Source organism: Equus quagga, chromosome 14 (assembly GCF_021613505.1).
Source record: "Equus quagga isolate Etosha38 chromosome 14, UCLA_HA_Equagga_1.0, whole genome shotgun sequence".
NCBI lineage: Eukaryota > Metazoa > Chordata > Mammalia > Perissodactyla > Equidae > Equus > Equus quagga.
Genome location: NC_060280.1, coordinates 78,373,595 through 78,398,054, shown reverse-complemented (window position 1 = coordinate 78,398,054; position 24,460 = coordinate 78,373,595). Strand labels below are relative to the sequence as shown.

Sequence of the window (24,460 nt, the reverse complement as noted above, 5' to 3'; positions counted from 1 at the left end):
TAAGAATGATCATAATTTTAAAATGTAAACGTTGGATACAACTCACTACATTGCCTTTGTTTTCCCCATTACAAATCAGAACGGGGAACACTTCACAATGGAACGGTCCTGGTCTAAGACAGGTGTTGGAACATTACCGTATGGGAAATAAACATGAATCGGTTATACACCTTGGTCTTGGCCTATAACTGTGCCGTTCCCAGAATGCATCCCTCCCCTGCCCCCAACCTACCACCCCGTCCAGGACTGACTTAGTGCGTAAGGCTTGGTTCAAGTATCACGTGCTCACAGAATTTTTCTGCTCTTCCTTCTTCTCCAAGGCTGAGTTGCTGTACCTCCTTTCTGTCCCCAAAAACATTCTGTACGCACCTCTGACACACTATTTGTAAACCGAATATTAATTACTTATTTTCTTTACTGTCTCCTTAATTATACCCTACACTATTTGTAAACCGAATATTAATTACTTATTTTCTTTACTGTCTCCTTAATTATACCCTGAGTCCCTTGAGGGGAGGAACCACGTTTTGCTTATTTTTTATTCATTTCTGTACCTACAATCTGGCATAGTGGTTCTACTCAACAGGCATTCAAAAAATACTTGCTGAATGAACATGTAACTACATGAGCTTTACAATCCGGCAGAGAGGATAAGACTTGTGCATGCCTAAATAAAGTACTAGGTGGAAAGTCATAAATGGCCTAAGAGAAGAACTGCCTACATATTTTAGAACGTAAAACAAAGCAGGAAGTTAGGTACACCTGACTGGGGACTGCGGCAAGGATCATAGAGGAGATTATATCTGAGGTTTCCTGGGAACATACACCGGATGTGCATATACGGTGTCAGGAGAGGACAAGAAGCACGGAAGGAACAATGTGAGCAAAGGCACTGGAAAAACACGACATGTACGAGAGTATGTGAGTATTTCACTTAACTGCAGCAGAGGGTTTGTAAAAAATAGCAAAAGCAGGATGATTGGTGGGTTTACCTAAAGGATACTGAGGAGCCATATAACTCTTTGGACAGAGATGTCATTGGAGTTGGCTTTTAGACAAATTGAGTCTGACAGCCATATGAGGGATGAACCAGAGGCTAGAGGCAAGGAGGCGAACTAGAAACCTCTTGTGATACTGGGGAAAAAGTCATATGGACAGAACTAAGAGAGATGCAGTGGGACTAGAAAGGAAACAGGTGCAAAAGGAAAGCCACTAGCCGCAGGCATCAGTGGAGGAGAAGGGGAGGAGGAATTAAAAGAACCTCGGGTGTTCAAATATAGTGCCAAACACAGTGGAGAATATGGTGATGACAATGCCATTGGCAGAAAGAGAGAAGAATAAGAAGATTATAGGGATGGGAGGAGAGTGCAGATGATGAAATGTCAGCAAAATCTCCAACACGAGATGCAGACTGGTTACTTGGGGAAAAGCTCAGAGAGAGGTTGGAATTAGAACTAGAATTTGGGGAATTACCTACCCAAAAGCTACTAGTTAAATCCATGAGATAGCCAGTGGGGACAGCAACAAGAGACATAGAAAGAAACCTAGAAGGCTACATTATTTTTCTGTATAACTAATGTTTATCATCACAGCATAGAGTTAAAAGCTAGGAAAGGCCAAGTAGGATGAGGAGTAAGAAAGGAACAATGAACTTCGAGACCGTTGAACTTGATCGTTAGTCGTTTCTTTGTAAGGATAAAATCTACTTGCGGGAAGTAAAGGTTTACATGGCTCGTTGGGAAGAGCTCACAAGTACGGTCATCTCTTCCAAGACGTGTCTTGTTAAGAGTGAACTAATAGAGTAGTCTTGTCGGGTATGGGTGGAGAGTTTTGTTGTCATTGTCATTGCTGTTTGTCGTGGATAAGAAGGCACTGGGGGGAAGGGAAGAAATGGAAAATGCAACAGAGACCATTGAGATTTGTAAGATGAGTATTATCTTCATTTTACAGATGAGAAAACAGGCTCAGAGAGGTTAAATAACTTGCCCCCAGCCTGAAACCAGTAACTAACAGGCAAGGAAATTGAATCTTGTTTGTGTAACTCAGAGACTTAACATCTTCTGCTTACATCATGCTAACAGACTCCCCACCAGCTATTGGAAAATAATAGTCTAATAAATCCCTCGGTGGATGCATGGAAAAATGTATCAGTGGCTGGCCATTCTCTTTGCTTGCATTTTAATGTAACTTTGTGATATTCTGTAAAATCACACTTCTAGTAATAAATAGAGAAGCCATGCTATAAAAATGTGACACGAGGAGTTAGACAGTTGCCTATTTTTCCCATATTTCTCTCCTGTACTTCCCTCCTGCCTAGAAGGCTTCCCTGTTCCCTCTGCCGCTGATGGTGAACAGGTGGAACCACTTCTCAGAGGAACGCCCTGCTCGAAGCAGAACAAGTTTAACTTTACATGGTTTACACCTGTAGAACATAACGACGTAATTAAGATCTGACTTTCAAACAAGTCAAATAGACAAAAATATCAAGTACTTAATACAGAGCCTCCAAATTCGATATTGCCAGAGCAGGGTCTAGACATGAGAAAGAATTTGGCCCTAGAGCATACGTGTAAATATCTTTTGTTTTCAAAGATAATATTGATTTAACTGATTGCAATCTTGGTATGTAAGCGTGTCTGAAATACAATGCTTGAAAAACAACTTTAAACACACTACATCTATGCTAAGTTTTGTTTTGCTGGTAAACTGGTTTACAGGCTTGAAGCAAACAAGTTTTGTAACACCTAACACTTAAACAATCTTGGGTACCCTCCTAATGATGAACAACGCAAGATTATTAGGGTCCCTGCCAGGGCCTTGGAGGAGACTGGAGCAGCGAGCGGCCCTGAAGCTTAATCTTCAACAGCTCTGCAGAAAAGCTGCTTCTGGCTGCAGATCACTTTTGGAGGAGCTGTTATTCCCTGTGGCCCAGCTTGTTTACCTTCCTTCGCTTGTTGTTATCCCTGAGTCTTCATTTGAACGACGCCATTCCATTCCTTGATCTGTTCTGCCTGGCTATAGCTATTTTCTCAGTGGCCCATAATGATACCACATTTTTTAGTACTCTTATTGGGTGCTACTTTGAATGATTTCTTCTGCCTTTAGTGCAGAAAATATAAAATGATGATAAAAACCTCAGTGCTAGGAACTACTTGCACTAAAAGTTCTTATTTTTGGTGATTTCTACCTGGTACTTACTTTTCAGAAAAACTGATGTGAAATTACACAGCTTGAGAAGCCCCAAATCAAAGAGTTTGAAGATATTCAGATCATCTTTATACACTGTGTAGAAGTCCTTTCTACAACATCCATGATGGAAGAATGGAGAAACTCGTAGCTCTGAGGTTAGAAATTTTGTCTTTTTACTGAGCTTATCTTCATCCCATATTTAAAGATGGCTGTCATATGCCGTTCTGCCTTCTCTTCTCAGTCCTTTATTAAATGTAAACAGACTCATTCTATAACCATTTTACTTGTGATATTGTTTTCAGACCTTCTTACCATCTTCATACCTCTGTATACATTCCAATTTAACAATCAGCCTCTAAAAATGTGGACTCCAAAACTGAGCACAATATTTCACATGCTATGTGGGATAATGGCCTTTTTCAAAACAGTGTGTATTTTATTAATACAACCTAACATTTGCTGATGAGACATCAATATGAAAGTCACATAATAATTCATTCAACAGATATTCATTTAGCACCTACAGTCTGCCATGTACTTTACTTGGGATATAAGGTGAAAAAAGATATGCTTCTTGTTCTCAATTTCCTTAATAAAGGCTCTTTGTTCAATGTTAAAAAAGTGTTATGGGGGCTGGCCTGGTGGTGCAGTGGTTAAGTTCGAACATTCCACTTCAACGGCGCAGGGTTTGCTGGTTCAGATCCCAGGTGTGGACATGGGACCGCTTGTCAAGCCATACTGTGGTAGGCGTCCCACATATAAAGTGGAGGAAGATGGGCACAGATGTTAGCTCAGGGCCAGTCTTCCTCAGCAAAAAGAGGAGGACTGGCAGCAGATGTTAGCTCAAGGCTAATCTTCCTTAAAAAAAAAAAAAGTGTTATGATAACAAGGAAAACTTACCAGAGGAAAAGATGCTTTAACTGAGTTTGAAAAGCTAGCGGTAACTTAGACAAAGAAGGTGCCTGTGGCTAGCAGGTGTCAGCCAAGTCCAGGCATTGGGCTGGGTATGGACAGGGAAGCATGAAGCAGTGTGACACCACGTGGAAACAACAGAGAAAAGAGGGAGCATGAGAAATAAAGGTGCTCAGTTTTTAGCACTATCTTCACTGCTATGGGGAACCACTAAATGTTGGTCAGATTTGCATTTTAGGAAGATCACTGTTGGCGGTTTGAGGAACTAAGAGGTCATGGATAACGTGTAAAGGAGATGGATGGCTGAGAGCTGACTTGGTTTGTTTTTCATCAGACACCTCTGAACTCAAATTAGAATCAACTTATAGCTGAGTGATAGAAAACAGCAGAACTCAGGAATAAACCTTCAAAACATTTTTATAAAGAACTAACATGGTAGTTCTTGACTTTGCAGATCAGAAATTTGATCTTATCAGAACACACAAAGTACCATCCTAAGGTAACCAAACTCAGAAGAGATTGCCATGTAGAATGAAAAGATCGTACATCCGTTGTCAATGGGTTCCAGATTTCAGGAGACCAGAACACTCATACTAGCTATTTTGGGAACATCATTTCCAATATCGAGGGATATGAAAAACTGAAAATTATTTCATTTAATTTTTAATTTAATAGTCACAACTCTCTGAGGCTCAGAGAGACTACATAATTTGTTCCAGGTTACCTAGAAAATAGGTAGAAACAACAGGATTTGAACCCAGGCTGCCTCTTTCCAGAACTGTCTCTCTTAAGTACTAGACTTGACACATACTGCTTAAACACCACTAAATATTTTACTGTCCATTTGTTGGAAACGAATGTTTCCAATATTTTCACCCACAACACTATTTCTTCTGCAGATGGCTACCTGAAATAAGTTTATGCTAACGCTCAGTAGCTTTGCTCTCAAAAGGTGACCTGGTACCCAAATTCTGAAGGCAACTCAATGTGGCACTGTCTCTGCTGACTCCTTATGAGAAGTTGTTCTGATCACATTTTCTGGCACACCTCCTTAAAAGCACAGTCAGCAGCATTCAAAGCAGCTCCCGGATGCCTGCCCTACTGAGACTTTTGATGATGTCTGTACAATTTTGAGATAAAAAGGGTTCTGCATCCAGCAGTCCAGAAACATATTCTAAATCAGCTTTTAAACCCCTCGTTACATTGTACTTGATGAAAGTGCTGAAGACTTGAGTTGTTTCCAAATGTACTGTTGTAAACCAGATCTCGCTCCTTTTGGGGATTGGTTGCAGACCAGACAGGGCACTAATCACCACGTGATGACTAACCCCGCCATCATGCCATCAGATGTTGCTAATGTCGGAATGACCAGATTTGCTCCAGCTCTTTTCAGAAAACCAGGATGGTACCATCTGTACTTTGCTGGTATTCACACACTAAATTACATAGCCATGATACAATATTATGAAACGAAAATTCATTTTGAGACATTTTGTTAAATTTGTTAGACGTGACAATGGCATTATGGTTATGTGAGAAAATATATATTTTTTCCTTTGAGATGTATGCTAAAAAGTATCTAGGGGTGAAACTGAAGAGTAAGAGATTGCCATTAAAAGAAGGACCCATGAAAAAATAAAAATAACATAAAATAAGAAACTGTGAGAGGCAGACAGAATTGAATATTTGATACAAGTAATTTGAAAAATGTATAACTGTTACTTGAATCTTTGAGATTTGACTACGTATGCAACCTTTCAGATCTGATAGAAATCATTTACACTGAACTGCGCAGAGAACAGTAAAGATAAACTACGCATAAGGCAAATGTATCAACTGACATATTTGATGAGGATAAATGCTACTTGAATATCACAAAATCAAGTTGACATCACCAAATAAAAAGATTGTAACAGTTTCAAGTCATAAAGACTGATGTATGGGGCAATAACCCATCCTCGCAAGAGAAGTTATTCTTGTAGTGGTTGTTTTTAATCTTTTGCTCTTGGCTGCTGCCCTATAGAGATTAAGCTTGAAGCTTTCAGGATCTGTGAGGCTGAATTTACAGTGACCAAGGGTGCAGATTGGTTTAAAGATTCTCGCTTTCAAAAATAGGTAAAGAATGGCTTTCTATCTAATTCTTCATCATGCCATTTGCTTAGTTCTTTATAAAAATTTTTTGAAGGTTCATTCCTAAATTCTGTTGTTTTCTATTGCTAGCTGTAAGTCAATTCTTATTCTGAGTTCGAGGTGTCTGATGAAAACCAAACCAAGTCAGCTCTCAACTATCCATCTACTTTACATGTTATCCATGACCTCTTAGTTCCTCAAACTGTTACCTCCATTTTTAGCCATTCCCTTGAGGAAATGCAAGGACTTTTTTTTTTTTTTTTTTTTTTTTGTACTGGGGAAGATTCATCCTGAGCTAACATCCGTTACCAATCTTCCTCTTTTTGCTTGAGGAAAAATCACCCTGGGCTAATATCTGTGCCAGTCTTCCCCTATTTTGAATGTGGGTTGCCGCCACAGCATAGCCTCTGACGAGTGGTGTAGGTCTATGCCTGGGAACTGAACCTGGGCCACAGAAGTGGAGCACACTGAACTTAACCACTAGGCCATGGGACTGGCCCCAAGGACTTATTTTTTTTAAGTCATTTTACCCCTGCTTGAGAAATTCTGGCAAAGGAAGATTTGGGAGTGGGGCTGGCCCCATGGCATATTGGTTAAGTTCAGTGTGCTCTACTTCAGTGGCCCGGATTTGTGGGTTTGGATCCCAGGCATGGACCTACACCACTTGTCAGCCATGCTGTGACAGTGACCCATCTATAAAGTGGAGGAAGATTGGCACAGATGTTGGCTCAGGGCTAATCTTCCTCAGCAAGAAAAAAAAAAATTGGGGAGTGAGGAAAGCAAAGAAAGGGACAGGTAAGACAGAAAAATCATGGTGAGACAATTAGTTAAAGTGAACTTTGGGGATTGTGGCTTTCCCTTAAAGTTCCACTTCTTATGGAAAATGAATGTAGTGCCGTTTAGCTTGTATATGCTTAACAAATACCTCAAAACCTCCTTAGAGTTAGTAGCTCTTTCTGCCACTGAGTCACTTTGAATCCTGGAGCATTAATTAACGTTAAGGAAACTGAGGGGGCTGGCCTGGTGGTGTAGCAGTTAAGTTCAGACGTTCCACTTCAGTGGCCCTGGCTTCGACGGTTCAGATCACAGGTATAGACGTGACATTGCTTGACAAGCCATGCTGTGGTAGGTGTCCCACATATAAAGTAGAGGAAGATGAGCACGGGTGTTAGCTCAGGACCAGTCTTCCTCATCAAAAAGAGGAGGATTGGCAGCAGATGTTAGCTCAGGGCTAATCGTCCTCTAAATAAATAAATAAATAAATAAACAAACAAATAAATACATAAAAAGGAAAACTGAAATTCTCAAGCAATTGCTGACACCTTAAACATTGACAGGTGATAGCTACTGAATTACTGGGCCTAAGATATTCTATATTTGCATGCTGATTATATTTTCTAAAACCGAGATTGAGACATATGATCAGACAGTGAGAGGAAATATTTTAAATCAGAACATTTAGCCACCACACATACTTGACAGTTAAAATAGTATTTTCCCTTCTCCCTCTTCTTAATTGCTTTTATTGTCGTGTGTTGGGCAGCCTTGACCTTAATCAAACCCTTCCATTAAGACAGAAAACAAAACAAAGAACAAGGGTTAAAGAGGGAAAAATGTGTAAAAATAAATAGCAGTAAAATAGCTGGAAATTATGGTGCTTAGATATTTAATTTCTTCAGCAAGGCTAGGTCATTGCTTTTAATAGTCTTTCTTTTTTGGAACATTGTTAGGCCATTTTTAACAACTGGTTTACAATTCTGGCAGGTCTGATTTGCAAGAACAAAAGAGAGAAGGGCAATCCTGCTATCTTCGGGACTGGGAAGATTATTCTTAGAGTATTGTGCACAATTTCAGTTTCCCTAATTTGCAGAAAGATGTGCACAATTTGGGAGTAGTCCCAAAAAATCAACCAAAACATTAGAAAATAGGCCATATGGAATTTATCTTCCAGATATACTCACACAAATGGAAAATAATGAATGTTCAAGTTTATTCATTGTAGCATTCTTTATAATGACAAAAAATTGGAAACCACCTAAAATTTTATCAGTATGAGATTCGTTAGATGAATCATAGCACAGCCATACAAAAGAATTTACTGTAGCTGTAAAAATGATTGAGGAAACGCTTATATTGTGTTAGCCAAAGATCTCCAGGATATATTGTTAAGTGAAGCAGCAAATACAGAGCCGTGTCTGGAATATGCTGCCATCACGTTACAAAGTAAAAGGAGGAGTAAAACGATAAAAATAGATAAGCATAGAAAATATACTATGTATACTAAATATTATGTAATATAACATTTATATACAGATATAAAAGTATATATTTATATCTGCTAGTGTATGCATAAAAATAATCTCTGGAAGTATGCTCAAGAACTCAGGGACGTTGACTGCTGGCAAAGGGTAGGTGGGAATTGGTTGGGAGATGGAGGGCTAAAGGGACTCTTTATATTTTAGCTTTTTATACTTTTTGATTTTTGCAAATGTATTACTTAGTAAAAAACTAAATAGATACTTTTAAACCAACAGCAAAAAAGAAAAGAAACGATATGAAGGATGGAGAGAAGGATGAGAATTTAAATTGTGTCTACATTTGTGAAGAGCCCTAAGTAACACTTCTTAGCTATCTCCATAATTGCTGTGAATTACCAAATGTTAACTCAATTGCAAAGACAAACAATGAGTGAATTGATTGTGCCATAATAGAGTTCACTCATGATTCAAAGACATAGCCCTAATTCACAGAAGATAAGATTGAATTAGTAACTGATTTTTCCAAAATGACAAAGAATTAGTCAATGAGAGAAGAACACAATTCGCTATTCCCTGGACCTAATAATGTTTGTAAAGCACTTTATAGTTTGTAAACTGCTTTCACGTATATTATCTCATTTGATCCATCTTTACAAAAACATTATGTGGTATGTAGGACAAAAATTTCTATTTCTCATTTCACAAATGAGAAATGGAAATAAAGAGAAGATGAACACTTGCTGATGGTCTCATGCAATAGGACAGGATACTTGAAACTGGAACTAGCTTAAAAAATGAGGGACATATGATCACTAAGGGATTCCAAGTCATTGGACTCCTTAGAAGTACTCATAGCTTTAAAATTCTTCTACTTCTGCTTTTTGCCCAGAGTTGTTTCTCAATTATTAATTTTTCCTTGTTCTGGTTCAGAGATTTAGCTGAATTTCTGACTCATCTTGTTTCTTCATAGTAAAAGGCATAGAAAACCTTTTTATCTTCCATCCACTCAGTCTTAAATTATAATGTGAGAATCATGGAAGAAAGTGAGTAGGAATGCAGATTTCTGGCACCCCTCTCCAAAGATTCTGAGTCGTTGGGTCTCAGGTGTAGCCTAGGGACATGCTTTTTTGTAAGCATGTGGCTGTACTTACACAGGTGGTCTGCACGTTCCCATCAACAAGGACTGAGGTTATCTGTAACTAGTAACTCTGTGTGGCTGATCGAAACCAGGGAGGTTTCTCAGATCCTCTCTCCAAGCTCATCACTGTTACTGCAAAGAGGCAAAGGTGAGGAGCTGGCAGCGACGATCAGCCTCCAGTGAGTTGAAGAGAAGTTAATGGTGACGACACACAGGGCTAATATTTGCCTAATATTCAGGGAAAGATTTACAACATTAAATGAAAACTCATCAGATGTATTTCTTTTACCTCAGAAACTCTGAAGGAAGGAGATCGAACCTGTCTCGGAGGCTCTGAAACAAGCTGCCTGCTTGCTTCTAAGGAGAATTTTAAGTGTTGACCACGTCTATTAGAGACCTAAGTGGTTTGAGATTTGGTACCCTAGTGACGGCCTCTCTCCCTCTGCAGCACTGTGGCACCTTGATATCCAGCAGGGCACCTCCTCTGACAGGCCCCAAAGTCTGTTTAGAGAAGAGGACCTGGGGCCAACAGAGACCTCATCCTGGAAGACCCTTGTTTACATAACTTCCTCCCCGCTCCAATCCTGGGGAAGCCCCTCCTTTGGCTTCCTTTGGAGTTTGGACCAACGTTTATCTTTCTTCAGCTGGCCTCTCCATAAGATTTTGTGAAAACTGCTTTAAAATTATTTAAAATGGCATAATGCCTAAAGTGCACATTTGTCATCAGCTGAAAGCTTTTATAGTTTTACAAAACTTTCTGAGTGTTTTTAACTTTATGCTCATGTCCCAAGGTAATTATTGCAAATGACATACTTCTGTTAATTAAAATAATAAATACTTTATAGGCATTTTAATAAAATGTGGTGATTTAAAGTTTAAATGGTATATTGAGTCATTCTAGAATTGCCAGAGAGCACACTTCTGTAAAAGCCAAATGCAAAAATACAGAGGGAGATTAAATCCAATGAAAAATTAAACAATGGTGCACTATGTGAGATGACGGAAAGAGTGGAGAGAATTGTTAAGAAAAATCTTCTCGTGAGTTTTGGGAAGACGTATGCACCAGAAATTTCACTTGCTAATGATTTTTCCTTGCTTCAAAGAGTAGCAGGTGTGAGCTTATCTTGTTGCCCTGTCAGTAGAGCATGTCCTCTACAAAAAGAAGAGTCATTATGAGCTACTGACTGCTTATTGACCTTGTGGAGCCACTGAATTGGCCAATTTCCTGCTCTCCCTACTCTGCATCTATTAGTTGACCATTAGTCTGATTTCCAAGAAGGAAATAGGTAGATGCAGTGACTAGAAGTTTGCCTGAGGATGAAACTGGATTACCTATTACATTTGCCTCAAATCCTCAAACTCTCTTTCACAAATAAACGTAACAAGGAGCCTTAGATGGGTGGATCCTCTTCTGTCTCTTGGTAAGATCTTCATCTGAAAATCTTCCAGCAGCTCGAAGGCGTGGGCCAGGACAGAGTGGCAGTCTCTAGGGGAGGGGAAGAGGCCTCTCGCTGGGTAGTTTTGTCTTCCTCATTCATCTATCACCCACTGTTTCCTCATTAGGAGTTGCATCTGCAGAAGTTTTTCAAAGCTAGGAAGATGAAAGTGGGAAATTTGGAAAGTGCAGGAAATGACCACAGCTGCTGCCCAGTGATTCCAGACCAGCACGATCCAGCAAGCTTTCTGAGATATGGACGTGTTCCGTGTCTGCGCTGTCCAACGCAGGAGTCACCAGCCACCTGTGACTACTGAGAACTTGGAAATGTGCCTAGTGTGACTGAGGAACTGAATTTTGTTTAATTTTAATAAATCTAACCTTGAAGAGCCACGTGTGGCCAGTGGCTGCTATATTGGACAGCGCAGTTTTAAACTTTCAGGAGGCTTTTTCAGATGTTAGAGGCCAAATCCAAATTTCTTGACTGGTTGAGTATTGAAGCCTTAACCTTAACCAACTCCTGAGTTTGAACCCAAACTAAAAAAAGTAGATAGCTGAAAAGGGAAAGGGTGGAAAGGGAAAAAGTACCCTTATCTACCATTGACATAGAAGGAGAACACATGTGCGATTCTAAACCAAGTAGATAAAAAAGAAAAATTCGTTGATTGCCTAAACATTTGGTATCTATACAACACCAACAACCTACTTTGCCTTTTTTTTTTAACTGAATCGGCAGACGAATTTGGCATTATGTAACATGGTGAAATATAAATGAAAAACAAACACCAGGCAGGCCTAAGTGGATGTGGATTAAATTAAATATTTACAGTCTATACAACAGATCTTTTGTCTTCGAAGAGAAGTTTTATAAACCAGAGTTTCAATAATAAAAGGGTGGTGGGAGTGGTTTTATTCATATAAAACCAGCCGTTTGACACATAGGCCAAAGGCGACCCAATCCAGCTGCCAGCAGGCGACTTAGGTATCACGAAATAAAGTAACTCAGTTGTGTTTAACTGTATAAATGAATAAAAAAGATGGGAGGCACAGATACCAATAAAGGTTGATAGTGATTATTTTGGTTAGGTTTTTGTTGTGGTTACTGCCTTTTTTCTTTTCTGTTTTCTACAGATTTTCAGCATTGAACAGAAACATTTTTTAAGGATTTTTGTTTTTCAAAAGAGAAATGTATAGGGGCCAGCCCAGTGGTGTAGTGATTAAGTTCCCACTCTCCACTTCAGTGGCCCAGGGTTTAAGGGTTTGGATCCCAGGTGCAGACCTACACACTGCTCATCAAGCTATTGCTGTAGCAGCATCCCACACATGAAATAGAAGAAGACTGGCACAGATGTTAGCTCAGAGACGATCTTTCTCAAGCAAAAAGAGGAAGATTCGCAACGGATGCTAACTCTGGGCCAATCTTCCTCACCGAAAAAAAAAGAAAAAAGCATAGAGAATAATTATAATAAACATTCATGTGCCTGCCACCAAGATTGAACAATTGTTTGTAATTTGTTATATTTGCTTTGAATATTTCTTTTTTGGAAGGAATAGAACACCAGAGCTACAGCTGAAGCCCCTGTGTACCCTTCCCCAGTCCCTCTGCCCCTTTCTCCCCAGGAGCAACTATTAGCATGAGTTTAATGTGTTTTCTCACACATTTGAAGTACAGACAGGTGTCACTTAATGACAGGGACACATTCTCAGAAAAGCGTTGTTAGGTGATTTCATCATTATGTGAACATCATAGAGTGCACTTACACAAATTTAGATAGTAGCCTACTACACACCTAGGCTATATGGTGCTAATCTTACGAGACCACTGTCGTATATGTGGTCCATCCTTGACTGAAACATCATTATGTGGTGCATGGCTGTACTCTTCCTATAAATGTATATATTCATGAATAACACATAGCACTGTTTTGTGTATTTTAAAATTCACAATATTTTCCCAAAAAGACATACAAATGGGCAACAGGTACATGAAAAGATGCTCAGCACCACTAATCACCAGGGAAATGCGAATCAAAACCACAAGGAGATATTGCTTCACACCTGTTGCAATGGCTGTTATCAAAAAGACAAGAGATAAGTGTTGGAGAGGATGTGGAGCAAAGGGAACCCTTGTGCACTGTTGGTGGGAATGTAAAGTGCACAGCCACTATGGAAAGCATATGGAGGTCCCTCAAAAAACCAAAAATAGAGACGCCATATGATCCAGTAATTCCACTTCTGGGTATATATCCAAAGAAAATGAAATCACTATCTCAGAGAGACATCTGCACCTCCACATTAATTGCAGCATTATTCACAATAGCCAAGACATGGAAACAACTTACGTGTCCATCCATGGATGAATGGATCAAAAAAAAGTAGGATACATATACAATGAAATATTATTCAGACATTAAAAAGAAGCAAATCCTGCCTTTTGTGATAACGTGGATAGACCTTGAGGGCATTATGTTAAATGAAATAAGTTAGACAAAGATAGGCAAACACTGTACGATCTCACTTACACATAGAATCTAAAAAACTGAACTTATAGAAACAGAGAGTAGAGTGGTGGTTTCCAGGGACTTGGGGTGGGGAAATGGGATGTTGGTCAAAGGGTACAAACTTCCACTTATAAGATGAATAAGTTCTGGGTATCTAATGTACAACATGGTGACTATAGTTAACAATACTGTATTATATAATTGATTATATAATTTGAAGTTGCAAAAAGCAACCTCTGGTGTCTCTGTGGCGCAATTGGTTAGTGCGTTTGGCTGTTAATCAAAAGATTGGTGGTTCAAGCCCACCTAGAGATGAATGATGTGCTTTTGGGGCCAGCCCGGTGGCGCAGTGCTTAAGTGCGCATGTTCTGCTTCGGCGGCCTGGGGTTCGCCAGGTTTGGATCCCAGGTGCGGACATGGCACCACTTGGCAAGCCATGCTGTGGTAGGCGTCCCACATATAAAGTAGAGGAAGATGGGCACAGATGTTAGCTCAGGGCCAGTCTTCCTCAGCAAAAAGAGGAGGAATGGCAGCAGTTAGCTCAGGGCTAATCTTCCTCAAAAAAACAAAAAAGTTGCTAAGAAAGTGATCTTAAATTTTCTCACCACAAGAAAGAAATGGTAATTATGAGGTGATAGGCATGGTAAGTAACCCAACTGTAGTCATCATTTCACAATATGTAAGTGTATCAAATCATCACATCGTATACCTTAAATTTACACAGTGATGTATGTCAACTATATCTCAATAAAGCTAGAAAAATAAAATTCATAATGAATTACAATGTATATGTTTCTATAAATTATCTTTTCATTCAATTTTATGTTTCTAAGAGACATTGAAACATACAAACATAACTTGATTAAACAAATTATTTTTTAAAAGGTGCTCCTTTAAAAACCACCACCAAGGTAATAAAAAGTAACGTCTTTTGCAGAATTGTATGGTATGTATTTTTAAGTTACCATGTTGAGCTTCACAACAACCTGGGAAGTGGATATTATTATCAATCCCATTTAACAGATAAAGAAACATAACTCAAGAAGTTCAGGAATTTGCTTAAGGCTCGATAGCTAACAAGAGGCAGAACCTGAATTCAGACCCTGGCTGCTGCAGGCAGGAGTTTTTGCCTCCCTTGTGCCTTGGGATGCTTGAGCCCTGGATTCTCATTTAGCCCAGCAGAGAGTGCAGAATGCTGGGCAGAATCCTCCCTTACTGATCAAGAAAAGGCAAGAACAGAGAATCAATAAGGGGAAAAAAAAATACGGCAAGTGAGAAAAACAGAAAGAAGGGAGAAAAGGAGAGAAAAATGGTCATTTGGGTCAGGTATGCAGCGTTTCTAAATTTTGCTGTGAATGTGCGTAGCGTGGAAAAGACAGGCCAAGGTTTATGAAGATGGAGGGAAGCAGCCTTGAGGTCATTCCACCGGGGTTCGGTGCCCGGTTGACAGCCCCAGGGTTGGAGGCCGTGGCTGAAGGCAGCCCTTCAGCTCCCAGCATGGTGCTTCCCAAACTGTGGCAGATGCCAAAGATAATTGTAGACCTTACAGTGTAGACATTAGTTGAATGGCAGAGTGTGAAGGTGAGATCTTTTTAAGTTGTTTTAATCTTTATCCGGTTTATGGAACAGTCTGAGTCAAGTGGAGTACAAACATGAATGTTTTATTTTTCCCTTCCGCAATGCTCACTTGAATCTCTTTTTCTCATTATTTTGGGAAAGAAGGGAGAGGGGAGAAATGTCTCCTCCTTAAATGATGTCCAGCTCTCTCTTGGCTGCATTTCCGCTCTGGCTAAAAACTGATTGATCACTGATGCCCCTTGTTCTGGGCATCCGAGTTTTGATTCTCTCATTAGTGTGAGGGGAGTCCTGCGGTGGGCCCTGCATGGTTCCCTGACATCGGAGGGTCACTCTGGCCTGACTGCTTCAACTGTCCCTCAGCATCCATTCCCAGGGATCGAGACTAGGGTCACGTCCTCATCCAAACTGCCAGGGGCACACCCAGGCTCCTGCGAGGTCTCTGTCTCTACACATGTTGGGTAGCAGCTCCAGGCGGGGAGACTGATTCCAACCTCCAGGGAGGTAGGGAGATGCCATCTCCTTCTTACTGTGCCCTGCTCTCGGTGGGTAATTCTCTCAGGCCCCCCACTGCCTGGGGGAAGGTAGCACTCCTCATCAGCTGAGTCACACACCTCACACCTGACCAGGCCTGGGGAGTCCCCAGCCCCTCTCCCCCCCTCTCTCCCCGGGTATCTGCTTTGATGCACTTACAGGGGCATAGTGATAAAGGACAGGAGTGCCTCTGCCTCCTGAGAAGCCCTAAGAAGTTATCCAGCCTCAGTTGTTTTCAACTCTGTATAGATGCTGGGGGAAAAAAAACCCTTCTTTGTTCTCAGCCTAGGATCCCAGGCGCCAGTTCTGCTCACAGGACATTCTCCCTTGGTGCTGGCATGTCTAAGTCACCTCTCTAACAATTCAGTCTCCTTTTCAAGTAGAGAGAGCATGCTTTCTTTAGACAACAACTTCTGCCTGCAAACTAAAATCAGTTGGATTTCCTTGTGTTTATTTTTAAAGTATATTTTATTTGACAAATGATACTGGTTTTCCATTGACCATAGTGATATAATGTTTTACTTTTAAGTAAAAACCTGTTTTTTTAAAGTAATTTTGCTTAAAGAAAAATATTCAGTTGATAATTGTAACAGATGGTTAAATCGATACAGAAAAAATAGGGAAAGTTGTATTTGAAAGGCCAAAGTTTGTGAAACTCAGACATGTGCCTTATAAGGGTTAAATGAGCCTAAATAGGAGTTAAACTGAGCTAAGCATGTAATGTGTTTGAAGTAGGTTACCAGGAAAGGCTTAGTAAACGTTAGTGATTCGTTACAGTGCGGAGTATCTACTACATGCCTGATGGGTTTTTTGAAGCAGGTTTATTGACGTATAATTTATATACCATAAAATTCCACCACTTAAAATGTGTTTATTCAATAACTTTAGTGAATTTACAGAGTCATTCATCCATCCCCACAATCCAATTTTAGAGCATTTCCAGCACCTGGGAAAGACCCCTCTGGCTCTCCTTCCCCGCCCCCAGCCCCAGGCAGCTCTAACCCTCTAAGTCCCCATGGCTGTGTCTTTTCTGGCCTTGCGTTTCCTCGTGTGAATGGACTTATATAATACGTGATCTTTTTTTGTCTGGCTTCTTTCACTTAGCATGAATAATGCTGCTATGAACATTCACACAGAAGTCTTTGTGGGGACATGTTTTCATTTCTCTTGGGTAGATGCCTAGGAGTAGAACTGCTGAGTTGTAGGGTAAATTTACATTTAACTTTTTAAGAAAGTCGAGCTGTTTTGCAAAGAGGCAGCGCCACTTTACATTCCTCCCCGCAGATAGTGAGAGCGCCAGGTGTTGTACATACATTATTTTGCATTGATATGTGTGGTCATATCATAACCACTATGTTATAGGTGGGAAACCTGAGGCCGAAAGAGGTTAACTGACTATAGGAGGTCGCACAGCCTTGCCAAAGTCAGTACGTAACCGTATCTGACTCCAAATGCCATCGTTTTTCTACTGTGGGACTAGGCTCTGTGCTGGGGGTTGTTTTCCCTGGCAGAGAAGGGGGAGTGCTACAGCGGCTCTGCTTTTGGCTCACTCTGTGGAGCCACACAAGAGAGCAGGTGAGTAATGGAGCCCTGGGCTAGGGAAGGAGGTCTGGTCTTTTTGCCACCTGGTCCTGGATACCCAGCCCCGGAAGTGATTTACATGACTCACTTGTTTCTTTAACTTTAGGATGAAGCTTCACTCCTGCTTAATGGATGACACAGCAAATGAGCAAGCTGGGCGATAGAAAGAGGTCCCCATCACGGTGGACTTTGACAGTCTCGTAATTGCTTGGCTGGCCACAGAGCAGGGAGAGATTTCTGCTTTCCTCTTGTCTCTGAGTCAGCAAGTAGTTAGTTACTGAAATCACATCCGCTAACAGGTCCAGGCAACTGCTGACTGCATTGTTCTCATTGCCTTGCTTTGTGGGATTGATCAAAACACAAACAGCAGGGTGTATAAGTTGATTACACAAAGACATGGGAGACAGCATAGTCAAATTGAAACCATCAAGCAAGAATTATTGCTTTCTCTAATCTTTACCTTCAGCAGGATTTTAATAAAAGTCTAACTTCTCTTATTCCTATCTTTCTACATCACTTTCGCCAGGGGCATTACGTTGGGGTAAACAAGCATGGAGTTTGGCATTTTCTTTCATTCATCCTTCACAGCAGGGGCCACGTCTTATTCAGCTTGGTGTCCCCTGCAGTGCTTAACATGATGTCCTATAACATCAGACCTTCATCATGTCACCTGGACTATTGCAATCAATCTCCCAATGGTCACCCTCCTCTCATGTCTCCTCTGTGCAGTCCATTTTCCACACAGTCGCCTGAATTATGTTTCTAAAACACATTTTTTTTATTCAACGAGAAATGATGACATTTTGCTATTTAATTAGATTCATGGTGTCACAAATATGGCAAAGGTGGTGCCATACATTTCTGTGCATTTGAAGATGCCCATGGATTTGTGGTATGGCCAAAAGAAAAGAAAAAAATACTTGAAAGCTGTCAATTGCTGTGGATAGTCCGTATTCTTTAGCAGGTTATAAGAGACCATTTGTAACCTGACTTAGCAACATGCAGCTTGATTTCTCATTATTCTCTTTCCATCTCTGCTCTATGTAAAAGGACCACATTCATCCTCCTTATATTTCTAGCACCTGTAGCAGACTGGAACATAAAGTAGTGTTCAATAAATACTTCTTGGTAGATTGATAGTTGTTTTGACCTGTTAAGAGCTACGTTAATTCTCTAAGGCTTCAAAGGAGACTTCTACTATTTCCTATGACGTTCTTCATAACAGAGGAGGTATAAGAATGGTAAATAAATGGCGCTCTATTTTTTCTTCTCCTCCTAGTGGAACAACTGATTTGATCAATGCCTTTTTTTTTTTTTTTAAAGATTTTATTTTTTCCTTTTTCTCCCCAAAGCCCCCCAGTACATAGTTGTATATTCTTTGTTGTGGGTCCCTCTAGTTGTGGCATGTGGGACACTGCCTCAGCGTGGTTTAATGAGCAGTGCCATGTCCGCGCCCAGGATTCAAACCAACGAAACACTGGGCCACCTGCAGCGGAGCGCACGAACTTAACCACTCGGCCACGGGGCCAGCCCCTGCCTTAAGTTTTTTAAAGGTCAAATCTTTATTTTAAAATTGCAGAAGTGTCCTCCCCTCAAAGTAGAAGAAACTCATAAAGAAATAGTAAGAGGGCCAGTCCGTGGCCGAGTGGTTAAGTTCTCGCACTCTGCTTTGGTGGCCCAGGGTTTCGCTAGTTCGAATCCTGGGAACAGACATGGCACATCTCATCAGGCCACGCTGAGGCGGCATCCCACATGCCACAACTAGAAGGACCCACAACTGAAAATACACAACTATGTACTGGGGGGCTTTGGGAGAAAAAGAAAAAAAAATTCTTTAAAAAAAAAAAGAAATAGCAAGAATGCTAATTTTCCTAACATTAGACAGTTTAGTGAAATGTAATTTGAGAAGCTTTAATGGTCATTTAAAGTTGAACTGCTAATTATTTTCATAAAAATAAATAAGGGAAAGAAAACGTAAATGAAAGTTCTCTATAGGATATTAAAGATTGCTCACACTTTACAAACTACATGGGAGTCAACATTTAATGATATATTAATGATTTTACCACCTAAATGTCCTATTCTGTGTATGACTACCCACATAAGCAAGTTGACTTATAATAGAATTAATGATCAATTTTTAAAAATTATATACATATAGGCATTATTTAAAAACTAAACCATGTACAAAAAAACTAGAAAAATTTGCAGCAAAATTTGACAACAAATTAATATATTGTTATATAAAAAGCTAGTAAGATGAGATAAAACACTGTCTCCAACAGTGTTGATGGGCAAAAGTCATTAAAGATACCTTATAAAAGAGGTAACATGATTAATATATGTGGAAGAGTTACTCAATTTCAACTTCACCAGAAATCAAGATACCACATTTTGTTGAACAAACTAGCCAAAGTTAAAGAAAAAATTAGTAATATCATCCATGGCTGGTGAATTTGTGATAAAACAAGGAACTAATATATTTCCGGTGGCAATACAAAATTGGGACAACCTTTTTGGAAAGCTATTTGGCGATATGTGTCAAGGATCTTAAAAATGCTCATGCTTTTCCGTAATTTTACTTTTGGGATCTATACTAAGGGAATAATCCTACATGAGGAAAGAAATAAATACGATATACAGAAAGGTATCTGTCAAAACATTATCTGTGGTTGCAAGCCACGAAATATTTAACAGTAGGAAAAAGCAAGAGAAATTATTGTATATTTATTTAATGAAATATAAGGCAAATATGAATTGACATGGATGACTCCCATAAACACAATATTGAGAAGAAAATAAGCAAGTTACAGAATATATAGTGTATGATGCTGATAATGTAAAGTTGGAGACGTGCAAATCATACTACCTATTACTTAGGGATACATATGTGTGTGGTAAAAGAATAGAGAAATGCATGGACTGAGAGACAGGAAGCTGCTAGTGAGGACGATTACACAAAAGGTATCAATTGCCTTGGCAATAGTTTAGTTCTTAAGCTCTATCTGTGAAGATACATGGATTTTCATTTTACTATTTCTTATATCTTTTTCTGTCTTAAAAATTTCAGGATAAATTTAAAATATTGTGTTACTATCAAAAAGTTGCATATAGGGGCTGGCCCCGTGGCCGAGTGGTTAGGTTCGCGCGCTCCGCTGCAGGCGGCCCAGTGTTTCGTTAGTTCGAATCCTGGGCGGGGACATGGCACTGCTCGTCAGACCACACTGAGGCAGCGTCCCACATGCCACAACTAGAAGAACCCACAACGAGGAATACACAACTATGTACCGGGGGGCTTTGGGGAGAAAAAGGAAAAAATAAAATCCTAAAAAAAAAAAAAAAAAGTTGCATATAAAGCCAATACAATAACATGGAAAATATTTGTGCTATAACATTAGGTCAAACAAATTACATATTCAAAATGATTGCAGCTATGCAAAAGCCTCCAAAAAAACTGACAAAGGAGTATTCCAAAAAGTTAACACCTTTCCCTTCGAATGGTGGTGGTATTACTACCTTATTCTTTTAAAATACTTTGTCTATTTTCTTCTATGATTGACATTGTACTATAACTGAAAAGTAATAAACCTATATGTAAAAACAAGCAGAGTCCACTTATTAGGCATTAAACCATTGGCACTGTTACATCGCGTTTGATTTGTAAGTTAAGGTTCTGCTTAGCCTGGAATCTAGCATCACGTGTGAGAGGTAGAAGGATGGAGAAAGCCGACTGGGGAGGGCTGAGGTTGACAGGTACCCAAGTTAGTCGACAAAGGGATGTGAAAGCTGGGTGGACCAAGGGTTGCTGCCACAGACTCCTGAAGTTTCTGAGGAGATTATTCTGATGGCTATGCATAATTGAGGCCGGCTTCCAGTGAGACTTGAGGTACCAGTAAGTTTCCTCATGTGCCAAGTGTACAATGTAAATTAACTTTGTTGAAAGAAAGAATAAATGAATGGAAGAATAAGTCGTGGTTAATACTGAAATTGAGGCTCTTAACCTCAGCTTAGACTTTAGAATATTTTCATTATTTCCAATGAACCTTAGGATTTTAAAATGGTCACGGGTCTTCGAGAGCGTCTGCTTTAACTTCCTCATGCTATATTTGAGCTAACTAAATTCCAGCCAAGTAAGCAAAAGAATCAAGTATTCTGACTTCTTTAATTGTATTAGTTCCTGTTGTCAAAACAAAAACAGTGCCCTCAAATTTCCACAGGAAAATAGACCCCAAATTCCTTGGCCTGCTCCTTTGGCAGTCAAAGAAAACCCTTGACAAGCCGGCTCCAACCTATCTTTCTACCTTATGTCCCACTAACCCTCCAGAAAAGCTTGGAGTTTCTGCTAGGCTCTGCTTTCTAGCTCTGCACCCGGGTGGACACCATTTTCTCCCTCACCAATAAGACCCTTGTCCCATCTCTTTAACTACCTAAAACAATTCATCTTTCAAGGTACAGCTAAAACAGTTGGTGGGTTGATATAATCCAGATGTAACGTAATGAGTGCCTTGATTTGACTGACAGATGTGGAAATAGAGTAGAATACAAAAGCTTGTGCTTCAGATGGGGAAGAATGAAGGAGCCATGGAGAATAACAATAATGATGATATTCACAATAACAACTACTAACATTTATTGCATGCTGACTAGTGTTAGACTCTGTGCTAACATTACTACACTTAATTATCACGCTTAATAATTACACTCATTATTACACTTAATAATACTCTCAATAACTGTGAAATAGTATATCAGCTAGAATTGTGTTATATGTAGTAGAAAACCCTATTATAAGAGTTTGAAGAAGTCAGGTTTCTTTTCTTTCTTCTTCCATTCAATAAGGAGCCTAGTCCAGTTTTATGTGTGACTAAATGAGGTCACTAAGAATCCAGGCTCAGACAGAGAAAGACAAATACCGCATGATTTCACTCATACGTGGAAAATAAACAAACACATGGACAAAGAGAACAGATCAGGAGTTACCAGAGGGGAAGGGGTTGGAGGGTGGACATAAGGGGTAAAAGGGCACGTATATAAGGTGACTGACAAATAATAATGTACAACTGAAATTTCACAATGTTATAAACTACTATGACCTCAATTTAAAAAAAAAAAGGAATCCAGCCTCCTTCTCATCTATTCTTCACTGTTCTTAGCATATGTCTTTCATTTTCATGGTCATAATATCACTGATACTTCAGACACTGCACCTGCCTGCCAGAAAGAAAGGCCAATGGGTATCTCTTCTCGAGGACCTCCATCAAGATGGAAGTCAGAACTATGTCTCATGGTCACCTTTAGTTTCAAGGGAGACTATGAGATCACCAAATAAAATTTTGTTAATAAAAGGAGGAATGGACATTTTGGTAGACAACCCACAACATTATCCTCATTTTATAGATGAGGGACATAAAGCATAAGAAGCTAAGAAACAGTGTTAGAAGGAGGTCTGAGAGCAGAGCCCATGTTCTTAACTGTTTACACTACATGGCACTGTTTTAAAAATGGCTCTGGCCCCACTTATATGGTGATGGACAAGCAATAATGTACAATTGAATTTCACCAATGTTGTAAACTATTATGAACTCAATTTAAAAAAATGGCTCTGGCCCTACTCTCCACTTAAGAAGGGGTATAAACAACATGAGAACACACTTATGCTCTCTTCCCCTTCTTTGCTAGCTGCTCTTCTCTTTGCTGCTGTCTTTGCCCCTCAGATCTCAGAGAAGAGGCTGCAGTTTCTGGTTAGGGTTGGAGGGAAGAAAACTGATGTAGTTCTTTATTTTCTTTCCCCTTTAAATCCTGGATAACTTTACTATTTAAAAAAAATTTTTTTCTTAAAGATTGGTCCTGAGCTAACACCTGTTGCCAATCTTCCTTTTTTTTTCTTCTTCTCCCCAAAGCACCGCCCTGCCTCCATACATAGTTGTATATTCTAGTTGTAGGTCCTGCTGGTTGTGGTATGTGGGACTCCGCCTCACCATGGCCTGATGAGTGGGCCCATGTCCATGGCCAGGATCTGAACCAGTCAAACCCTGGGCCACCGAAGCGGAGTGCGTGAACTTAACCACTTGGCCACGGGGCCGCCCCAATCTTAAGGTTTTGATCACAAGGTTGTTTGGGTCGTGGAAGATACATATTAATAATAACAAAGTTTAACTTTCTGTGTTAAGTTTCAGATGTTGGCAAAACTCCCAGATAGGCATTGATAATCTTCGGTAAATCAGTCATAATAAGCAGATGAGAAGAAAAACAAGGTGAATGTATAAGAAAGAGATGATCCTGTCCCTATTGGAATAATAAAATGTATTGTTTGCCTATTTCTTAACCTGTTTATAACAAGGCTTTGTATGCCTGGGGATGAAAAAGTGAGGGCAATATTTCACAGTCTTGAAGATAGTGAAATGATGATAATTTTCTTCTTTTTAGTGGCCAGGAGCATCTTCAATTTATATCTATGTCTGCACTTGAAGAACAGACAGCATCTTATTAAACTCTTTCTATGGAACCAATTCTATGGTCTCGGGGTCGGGTAGGGGGGTGGGAGAAACACAAAAATAGAGAATTCAGTCAGAGAGTTTTCATGATGTATGACATCTGCAAAAATCAGCTTCAGACCTCTCAATACTGGGGAATGGTATAACTTTTCACCACATGAATGCACCCTTTATTCCAAATATGGCAAAAGTCAATGTTGGTAAGTGTTTACTCTCCTGTCTTTGTTGGACATGAGGGTATATTGACAAACACAGTATTAGAATCTTCTTAATGGGTGAAATTTTCTGAACTCTACATAGGGCCCTCTTTAGGTGCGTCATATTTTTTGTTATTACTCAGACTGTGGTCCATGAACCAAATGTCCCCTTGGAATTTGTGGAAATGTAGAACCCCACTCCAGAACTTCTGAATCATAACCTGCATTTTAAATAGGATCCCTACTTCATTCCAATGTGAATTAAAATTTGAGAAGCACCGATGTAGCCAATTAAGAAAGTCTATGGAATTCAACATAAAAGTCCCTTGGTTTTCAGTAATTATTATAAGGCAATGATTCCTAGTCTTTGTGGTGAGGGGGAGCAGAATACACGACCCCAAAATGTGCCCCTTTGGCATATGGGTCATTTTAGGCTGAAGGCAATCAAGACCCAGCAGACGCAAGGAAAATTTCACCTCTCCCTTAACTACCTGAACAAAGTTTAGATAGGGAGCC

The 24,460-nt window shown here is 39.8% G+C and overlaps 1 long non-coding RNA gene and 1 other non-coding gene across 2 annotated transcripts; both read left to right on the top strand.

Moving 5' to 3' along the window:
- Positions 1–852: 852 nt before the first annotated feature.
- LOC124225770 (uncharacterized) lies at positions 853–10,500 on the top strand. Its single transcript, XR_006885094.1, has 3 exons — positions 853–921; positions 3,206–3,344; positions 9,922–10,500. It is a non-coding gene; the product is annotated as an uncharacterized LOC124225770 (long non-coding RNA).
- A 3,304-nt stretch (positions 10,501–13,804) lies between these two features.
- TRNAN-GUU (transfer RNA asparagine (anticodon GUU)) lies at positions 13,805–13,878 on the top strand. Its single transcript has one exon. It is a non-coding gene; the product is annotated as a tRNA-Asn (tRNA).
- The last annotated feature ends 10,582 nt before the right edge of the window (positions 13,879–24,460 follow it).